Source organism: Scyliorhinus torazame, chromosome 24 (genome assembly GCF_047496885.1).
Source record: "Scyliorhinus torazame isolate Kashiwa2021f chromosome 24, sScyTor2.1, whole genome shotgun sequence".
Taxonomy (NCBI): Eukaryota; Metazoa; Chordata; class Chondrichthyes; order Carcharhiniformes; family Scyliorhinidae; genus Scyliorhinus; species Scyliorhinus torazame.
Genome location: NC_092730.1, coordinates 50737666 through 50747607, shown reverse-complemented (window position 1 = coordinate 50747607; position 9942 = coordinate 50737666). Strand labels below are relative to the sequence as shown.

General features: G+C 49.9%; 1 non-coding gene across 1 annotated transcript; it reads right to left on the bottom strand.

The window, feature by feature from the left end:
• Positions 1-1112: 1112 nt before the first annotated feature.
• trnam-cau (transfer RNA methionine (anticodon CAU)) lies at positions 1113-1184 on the bottom strand. The gene has a single exon. It is a non-coding gene; the product is annotated as a tRNA-Met (tRNA).
• Between the last annotated feature and the right edge of the window lie 8758 nt (positions 1185-9942).

Sequence of the window (9942 nt, the reverse complement as noted above, 5' to 3'; positions counted from 1 at the left end):
GCTGTGCCCCCGGGTGCTAGTCTCCCCTGCTAATGGAAACAACTTCCCTTCATCCACCCTATCTCAGCCATTCATTATCTTGTAAGTTTCTATTAGATCTCCCCTCAACCTCCTAAACTCCAATGAATATAATCCCAGGATCCTCAGACGTTCATCGTATGTTAGGCCTACCATTCCTGGGATCATCCGTGTGAATCTCCGCTGGAACCGCTCCACTGCCATTATGTCCTTCCTGAGGTGTGGGGCCCAAAATTGCTCACAGTATTCTAAATGGGGCCTAACTAATGCTTTATAAAGCTTCAGAAGTACATCCCTGCTTTTATATTCCAAGCCTCTTGAGATGAATGACAACATTGCATTTGCTTTCTTAATTATGGACTCAACCTGCAAGTTTACCTTTAGAGAATCCTGGACTAGGACTCCCAAGTCCCTTTGCACTTCAGAATTATGAATTTTGTCACCGTTTAGAAAATAGTCCACGCCTCTATTCTTTTTTCCAAAGCGCAAGACCTCGCACTTGCCCACGTTGAATTTCATCAGCCATTTCTTGGACCACTCTCCTAAGCTGTCTAGATCTTTCTGCAGCCTCCCGACCTTCTCCATACTACCTGCCCCTCCACCTATCTTCGTATAATCGGCAAACTTAGCCAGAATGCCCTCAGTCCCGTTATCTAGATCGTTAATATATAAAGAGAACAGCTGTGGTCCCAACAGTGAAGTTATATTCCTGGAAGTTATTATATAAACTTTTCCTCTTCTCGCTGTTAAAGGATTTTCAAACATTGAAACACTCCTGGTTCTATCTTTACCAAATGCCATGACTGTGTTAATAAAACATAACCCATTCCAATCAGTGGAGATGTGATGTTGGCACCAATAATACTCACGCACCACAGCAACAGGACTCTGTTTCCCGCCGAGAGAGTCGATTGAAGAGCTTCCAATTTTGTTACTTTGAACTTCACAGTGATGTAATGCTGTCTGTTTAATTCCCGGGACAAATTTCCGGATCAAACTGGAAGCAACACTTTGATTCTAATTTACTGAAAAGAAAATGCGGATGTGCTGGGGAATCGCGACTTGTTTACTTTTGGTGTGAGTGAGAATAAAAGTAGCAGAGGATGGTTTCGATCCATCGACCTCTGGGTTATGGGCCCAGCACGCTTCCGCTGCGCCACTCTGCTCTTTAGTTCCACTATGTCCACAATTGCTGTTCTGTGCCAGCCAGATAACTATTCACTTCTTCCATTTTTTCCTTCAATCAAGAACCCACGTGTTGTGAAGCTCACTCTTGCAGGACAATAACACGGATCATCAGCACGTCTGTAACAGACAGAGGACAGAGAAAGACACACCGAAAAGCAGGGAGAGACTATCAGGACAAACACACAATGACACACAGAATAGGTGCCGAGCAAACCAGCAAGATATTGAGAGAGAACAACTAACTATTTAGTAAAATGTGTTTTCTGTTTTACAATGATAGGCCCCGTTTGTAAATATATATCCTGCTGTGCAATTGTGCTCTCCGTTGTGTAACCGTGCTCTCTGATGTGTAACTGCACACTCTGATGTGTAACAGTGCTCCCGGCTGTGTAACTGTGCTCTCTGCTGTTTAACTGTGCTCTCTGCTGTGTAACTGTGCTTTGTGCTGTGTAACTGTGCTCTCTGCTGTGTAACTGTGCTCTCTGCTGTGTAACTGAGGTCTCTGCTGTGTAACTGAGCTTTCTGCTGTGTAACTGAGCTCTCTGCTGTGTAACTGAGCTCTCTGCTGTGTAACTGTGCTTTCTGCTTTGTAACTGTGGTCTCGGCTGTGTAACTGTGCTCTCTGCTGTGTAACTGTGCTGTATGCTGTGTAACTGAGCTCTCTGCTGTGTAACTGAGCTCTCTGCTGTGTAACTGTGCTTTATGCTGTGTAACTGTGCTCTCTGCTGTGTAACTGTGCTCTCTGCTGTGTAACTGAGCTCTCTGCTGTGTAACTGTGCTCTCTGCTGTGTAACTGTGCTCTCTACTGTGTAACCGTGCTTTCTGATGTGAAACTGTGCTTTCTGCTGTGTAACTGTGCACTCTGCTGTGTAACTGTGCTCTCTGCTGTGCAATTGAGCTATCTGATGTGTAACTGTGCTCTCTGCTGTGTAACTGTGCAACCTGATGTGTAACTGCACACTCTGCTGTGTAACTGTGCTCTCTGCTGTGTAACTGTGCTCTCTGCTGTGTAACTGTGCTCCCTGCTGTGTAACTGTTCCCTCTGATGTGTAACCGTGCTCTCTCCTGTATTACTGTGCTCCCTGTTGTGTAAGTGCACACTCTGCAAGTGCACACTCTGCTGTGTAACTGTGCTCTCTGCTGTGTAACTGCACACTCCGCTGTGTAACTGTGCTCTCTGCTGTGTAACTGTGCTCCCTGCTGTGTAACTGTGCTCTCTGCTGTGTAACTGCACACTCTGCTGTGTAACTGCACAGTTTGCTGTGTAACTGTGCTCCCTGCTGTGTAACTGTGCTCCCTGCTGTGTAACTGTGCTCTCTGCTGTGTAACTGTGCATCCTGCTGTGTAACTGCACACTCTGCTGTGTAACTGTGCTCTCAGCTGTGTAACTGTGCCCTCTGCTGTGTAACTGTGCACCCTGCTGTGTAACTGCACACTCTGCTGTGTAACTGTGCTCTCTGCTGTGTAACTGTGCTCCCTGCTGTGTAACTGTGCTCTCTGCTGTGTAACTGCACACTCTGCTGTGTAACTGCACAGTTTGCTGTGTAACTGTGCTCCCTGCTGTGTAACTGTGCTCCCTGCTGTGTAACTGTGCTCTCTGCTGTGTAACTGTGCATCCTGCTGTGTAACTGCACACTCTGCTGTGTAACTGTGCTCTCAGCTGTGTAACTGTGCCCTCTGCTGTGTAACTGTGCACCCTGCTGTGTAACTGCACACTCTGCTGTGTAACTGTGCTCTCTGCTGTGTAACTGTGCTCTCTGCTGTGTAACTGCAAACTCTGCTGTGGAACTTCACACTCTGCTGTGGAACTGCACACCCTGCTGTGTAACTGTGCTCTCTGCTGTGCAATTGAGCTATCTGATGTGCAAATGCACTCTCTGCTGTGTAACTGTGCTCTCTGCTGTGTAACTGTGCTCTCTGCAGTGTAGTTGAGCTATCTGATGTGTAACTGCACTCTCTGCTGTGTAACTGTGCACCCTGATGTGTAACTGCATACTCTGCTGTGTAACTGTGCTCTCTGCTGTGTAACTGTGCTCTCTGCTGTGTAACTGTGCTCTTTGCTGTGTAACTGTGCTCTCTGCTGTGTAACTGTGCTCTCTGCTGTGTAACTGTGCTCTCTGCTGTGTAACTGTGCTCTCTGCTGTGTAACTGCGCTCTCTGCTGTGTAACTGTGCTCCCGGCTGTGTAACTGCGCTCTGCTGTGTAACTGCGCTCTCTGCTGTGTAACTGTGCTCTCTGCTGTGTAACTGTACACTCTGCTGTGGAACTGTACACCCTGCTGTGTAACTGTGCTCTCTGCTGTGTAACTGTGCACCCTGCTGTGTAACTGCACACTCTGCTGTGTAACTGTGCTCTCTGCTGTGAAACTGTGCTCTCTGCTGTGTAACTGTGCTCTCTGCAGTGTAACTGTGCTCTCTGCTGTGTAACCGTGCTCTCTGCTGTGGAACTGCACACTCTGCTGTGTAACTGTGCACCCTGATGTGTAACTGCATACTCTCCTGTGTAACTGTGCTCTCTGCTGTGTAACTGTGCTCTCTGCTGTGTAACTGTGCTCTCTGCTGTGTAACTTTGCTCTCTGCTGTGTAACCGTGCTCTCTGCTGTGTAACTGTGCTCCCGGCTGTGTAACAGCGCTCTCTGCTGTGTAACTGTGCTCTCTGCTGTGTAACTGCACACTCTGCTGTGGAACTGCACACTCTGCTGTGTAACTGTGCTCTCTGCTATGTAACTGTGCCCTCTGCTGTGTAACTGCACACTCTGCTGTGTAATTGTGCTCTCTGCTGTGTAACTGAGCTCTCTGCTGTGTAACTGTGCTCTCTGCTGTTTAACTGTGCTCGCTGCTGTGTAACTGTGCCCTCTGCTGTGTAACTGCACACTCTGCTGTGTAACTGTGCTCCCTGCTGTGTAACTATGCTCTTTGCTGTGTAACTGCACACTCTGCTGTGTAACATTGCTCCCTGCTGTGTAACTATGCTCTCTGCTGTGTAACTGTTCTCCCGGCTGGGTCATTGTGCTCCCGGCTGTGCAACTGAGCTTTCTGCTGTGTAACTGCGCTCTCTGCTGTGTAACTGAGCTCTCTGCTGTGTAGCTGTGCTGTCTGCTGTGTAACTGTGCTCCCGGCTGTGTAACTGTGCTCCCGGCTGTGTAACTGTGCTCCCGGCTGTGTAACTGTTCCCTCTGATGTGTAACCGTGCTCTCTCCTGTGTTATGGTGCTCCCTGCTGTGTAAGTGCACACTCTGCAAGTGCACACTCTGCTGTGTAACTATGCTCTCTGCTGTGTAACTGTGCTCTCTGCTGTGTAACTGCACACTCTGCTGTGTAACTGTGCTCTCTGCTGTGTAACTGTGCTCCCTGCTGTGTAACTGTGCTCTCTGCTGTGTAACTGCACACTCTGCTGTGTAACTGCACAGTTTGCTGTGTAACTGCGCTCCCTGCTGTGTAACTGTGCTCCCTGCTGTGTAACTGTGCTCTCTGCTGTGTAACTGTGCGTCCTGCTGTGTAACTGCACACTCTGCTGTGTAACTGTGCTCTCAGCTGTTTAACTGTGCCCTCTGCTGTGTAACTGTGCACCCTGCTGTGTAACTGCAAACTCTGCTGTGGAACTGCACACTCTGCTGTGGAACTGCACACCCTGCTGTGTAACTGTGCTCTCTGCTGTGTAACTGTGCTCTCTGCAGTGTAGTTGAGCTATCTGATGTGTAACTGCACTCTCTGCTGTGTAACTGTGCACCCTGATGTGTAACTGCATACTCTGCTGTGTAACTGTGCTCTCTGCTGTGTAACTGTGCTGTCTGCTGTGTAACTGAACACTCTGCTGTGTAACTGTGCTCTCTGCTGTGTAACTGTGCTCTCTGCTGTGTAACTGTGCTCTCTGCTGTGTAACTGTGCTCTCTGCTGTGTAACTGCGCTCTCTGCTGTGTAACTGTGCTCCCGGCTGTGTAACTGCGCTCTCTGCTGTGTAACTGCGCTCTCTGCTGTGTAACTGTGCTCTCTGCTGTGTAACTGTACACTCTGCTGTGGAACTGTACACCCTGCTGTGTAACTGTGCTCTCTGCTGTGTAACTGTGCACCCTGCTGTGTAACTGCACACTCTGCTGTGTAACTGTGCTCTCTGCTGTGAAACTGTGCTCTCTGCTGTGTAACTGTGCTCTCTGCAGTGTAACTGCACACTCTGCTGTGGAACTGCACACTCTGCTGTGTAACTGTGCACCCTGATGTGTAACTGCATACTCTCCTGTGTAACTGTGCTCTCTGCTGTGTAACTGTGCTCTCTGCTGTGTAACTGTGCTCTCTGATGTGTACCTTTGCTCTCTGCTGTGTAACCGTGCTCTCTGCTGTGTAACTGCGCTCTCTGCTGTGTAACTGTGCTCCCGGCTGTGTAACAGCGCTCTCTGCTGTGTAACTGTGCTCTCTGCTGTGTAACTGCACACTCTGCTGTGGAACTGCACACTCTGCTGTGTAACTGTGCTCTCTGCTGTGTAACTGTGCACCCTGCTGTGTAACTGTGCTCTCTGCTGTGTAACTGTGCTCCCTGCTATGTAACTGTGCCCTCTGCTGTGTAACTGCACACTCTGCTGTGTAACTGCGCTCTCTGCTTTGTAACTGTGCTCTCTGCTGTTTAACTGTGCTCTCTGCTATGTAACTGTGCCTTCTGCTGTGTAACTGTGCTCTCTGCTGTGTAACTGCACACTCTGCTGTGTAACTGTGCTCTCTGCTGTGTAACTGTGCACCCTGCTGTGTAACTGTGCTCCCTGCTGTGTAACTATGCTCTCTGCTGTGTAACTGTGCTCCCGGCTGTGTAGTTGTGCTCCCGGCTGTGTGACTGAGCTCTCTGATGTGTAACTGTGCTCTCTGCTGTGTAACTGTGCTCCCGGCTGTGTAACTGCGCTCTCTGCTGTGTAACTGTGCACCCTGCTGTGTAACTGTACACTGATGTGTAACTGTGCTCTCTGCTATGTAACTCTGCTCTCTGCTGTGTAACTGTGTTCTCTGCTGTGTAACTGAGCTCTCTGCTATGTAACTGTGCCCTCTGCGGTGTAACTGCACACTCTGCTGTGTAATTGTGCTCTCTGCTGTGTAACTGAGCTCTCTGCTGTGTAACTGTGCTCTCTGCTGTGTAACTGCACACTCTGCTGTGTAACTGTGCTCCCTGCTGTGTAACTATGCTCTCTGCTGTGTAACTGCACACTCTGCTGTGTAACATTGCTCCCTGCTGTGTAACTATGCTCTCTGCTGTGTAACTGTTCTCCCGGCTGTGTCATTGTGCTCCCGGCTGTGCAACTGAGCTCTCTGCTGTGTAACTGTGCTCTCTGCTGTGTAACTGTGCTCCCGGCTGTGTAACTGCGCTCTCTGCTGTGTAACTGAGCTCTCTGCTGTGTAGCTGTGCTGTCTGCTGTGTAACTGTGCTCCCGGCTGTGTAACTGTGCTCCCGGCTGTGTAACTGTACTCCCGGCTGTGTAACTGAGCTCTCTGCTGTGTAGCTGTGCTGTCTGCTGTGTAACTGTGCTCCCGGCTGCGTAACTGTGCTCCCGGCTGTGTAACTGTGCTCTCTGCTGTGTAACTGCACACTCTGCTGTGTAACTGTGCTCCCTGCTGTGTAACTATGCTCTCTGCTGTGTAACTGTGCTGCCGGCTGTGTAATTGTGCTCCCGGCTGTGTGACTGAGCTCTCTGCTGTGTAACTGTGCTCTCTGCTGTGTAACTGTGCTCCCGGCTGTGTAACTGCGCTCTCTGCTGTGTAACTGTGCACCCTGCTGTGTAACTGTACACTGCTGTGTAACTGTGCTCTCTGCTGTGTAACTGCACACTCTGCTGTGTAATTGTGCTCTCTGCTGTGTAACTGAGCTCTCTGCTGTGTAACTGTGCTCTCTGCTGTTTAACTGTGCTCTCTGCTATGTAACTGTGCCCTCTGCTGTGTAACTGCACACTCTGCTGTGTAACCGTGCTCTCTGCTGTGTAACTGTGCTCTCTGCTGTGTAACTGTGCTCTCTGCTGTGTAACTGCACACTCTGCCGTGTAACTATGCTCTCTGCTGTGTAACTGTGTGCTCTCTGCTGTGTAACTGTGCTCCCTGCTGCGTAAGAAGTCTTACAACACCACGCAAAATTCCAACTGGTTTGTTTCAAACATTTGCTTTCGGAGCACTGCTCCTTTCTCAGGTGAATGAAGAGGAATGACACCTGAAGAAGGAGCAGTGCTCCGAAAGCTAGTGTTTGAAACAAACCTGTTGGACTTTAACCTGGTGTTGTTAACTTCTTACTGTGCTCACCCCAGTCCAACGAACTGCGTTCTGCTGTGTAATTGTGCTCCCTGCTGTGTAACCGTGCTCCCTGCTGTGAAACCGTGCTCGCTGCTGTGTAACTGTGCTCCCGGCTGTGTAACTGTGCTCCCGGCTGTGTAACTGTGCTCTCTGCTGTGTAACTGTGCTCTCTGCTGTGTAACTGTGCTCTCTGCTGTGTAATTGTGCTCCCGGCTGTGTAACTGAGCTCTCTGCCGTGGAACTGAGGTCTCTGCTGTGTAACCGTGCTCTCTGCTGTGTAACTGTGCTCTCTGCTGTGTAACTGCACACTCTGCTGTGTAACTGTGTGCTCTCTGCTGTGTAACTGTGCTCCCTGCTGTGTAACTGTGCACCCTGCTGTGTAACTGTGCTCTCTGCTGTGTAACTGTGCCCTCTGCTGTGTAACTGCACACTCTGCTGTGTAATTGTGCTCTCTGCTGTGTAACTGAGCTCTCTGCTGTGTAACTGTGCTCTCTGCTATGTAACTGTGCCCTCTGCTGTGTAACTGCACACTCTGCTGTGTAACTGTGCTCTCTGCTGTGTAACTGTGCTCTCTGCTATGTAACTGTGCCCTCTGCTGTGTAACTGCACACTCTGCTGTGTAACCGTGCTCTCTGCTGTGTAACTGTGCTCTCTGCTGTGTAACTGCACACTCTGCTGTGGAACTGTGCACCCTGCTGTGTAACTGCACACTCTGCTGTGTAACTGTGCTCTCTGCTGTGTAACTGCACACTCTGCTGTGTAACTGTGCTCTCTGCTCTGTAACTGTGCACCCTGCTGTGTAACTGTGCACCCTGCTGTGTAACTGTGCTCTCTGTTGTGTAACTGCACACTCTGCTGTGTAACTGTGCTCCCTGGTGTGTAACTATGCTCTCTGCTCTGTAACTGTGCTCCCGGCTGTGTAATTGTGCTCCCGGCTGTGTGACTGAGCTTTCTGCTGTGTAACTGTGCTCTCTGCTGTGTAACTGTGCTCCCGGCTGTGTAACTGCGCTCGCTGCTGTGTAACCGTGCACCCTGCTGTGTTACTGTACACTGCTGTGTAACTGTGCTCTCTGCTGTGTAACTGTGCTCTCTGCTGTGTAACTGTGCTCTCTGCCGTGTAACTGTGCTCTCTGCTATGTAACCGTGCCCTCTGCTGTGTAACTGCACACTCTGCTGTGTAATTGTGCTCTCTGCTGTGTAACTGAGCTCTCTGCTGTGTAACTGTGCTCCCTGCTGTTTAACTGTGCTCTCTGCTATGTAACTGTGCCCTCTGATGTGTAACTGCACACTCTGCTGTGTAACCATGCTCTCTGCTGTGTAACTGCTCTCTGCTGTGGAACTGCACACTCTTCCGTGTAACTGTGCTCTCTGCTGTGTAACTGTGTGCTCTCTGCTGTGTAACTGTGCTCCCTGCTGCGTAAGAAGTCTTACAACACCACGTAAAATTCCGAAAGCTAGTGTTTGAAACAAACCTGTTGGACTTTAACCTGGTGTTGTTAACTTCTTACTGTGCTCACCCCAGTCCAACGAACTGCGTTCTTCTGTGTAATTGTGCTCCCTGCTGTGAAACCGTGCTCCCTGCTGTGTAACTGTGCTCCCTGCTGTGTAACCGTGCTCCCTGCTGTGTAACCGTGCTCCCTGCTGTGAAACCGTGCTCGCTGCTGTGTAACTGTGCTCCCGGCTGTGTAACTGTGCTCCCGGCTGTGTAACTGTGCTCTCTGCTGTGTAACTGTGCTCCCGGCTGTGTAACTGTGCTCTCTGCTGTGGAACTGAGATCTCTGCTGTGTAACGGTTCTCTCTGCTGTGTAATTGTGCTCCCGGCTGTGTAACTGAGCTCTCTGCCGTGGAACTGAGGTCTCTGCTATGTAACTGTGCTCCCTGCTGTGTAACTGTGCTCTCTGCTGTGTAACTGCACACTCTGCTGTGTAACTGTGTTCTCTCTGCTGTGTAACTGTGCTCCCTGCTGTGTAACTGTGCACCCTGCTGTGTAACTGTGCTCTCTGCTGTGTAACTGTGCCCTCTGCTGTGTAACTGCACACTCTGCTGTGTAATTGTGCTCTCTGCTGTGTAACTGAGCTCTCTGCTGTGTAACTGTGCTCTCTGCTATGTAACTGTGCCCTCTGCTGTGTAACTGCACACTCTGCTGTGTAACTGTGCTCTCTGCTGTGTAACTGTGCTCTCTGCTATGTAACTGTGCCCTCTGCTGTGTAACTGCACACTCTGCTGTGTAACCGTGCTCTCTGCTGTGTAACTGTGCTCTCTGCTGTGTAACTGCACACTCTGCTGTGGAACTGTGCACCCTGCTGTGTAACTGCACACTCTGCTGTGTAACTGTGCTCTCTGCTGTGTAACTGCACACTCTGCTGTGTAACTGTGCTCTCTGCTGTGTAACTGTGCACCCTGCTGTGTAACTGTGCACCCTGCTGTGTAACTGTGCTCTCTGTTGTGTAACTGCACACTCTGCTGTGTAACTGTGCTC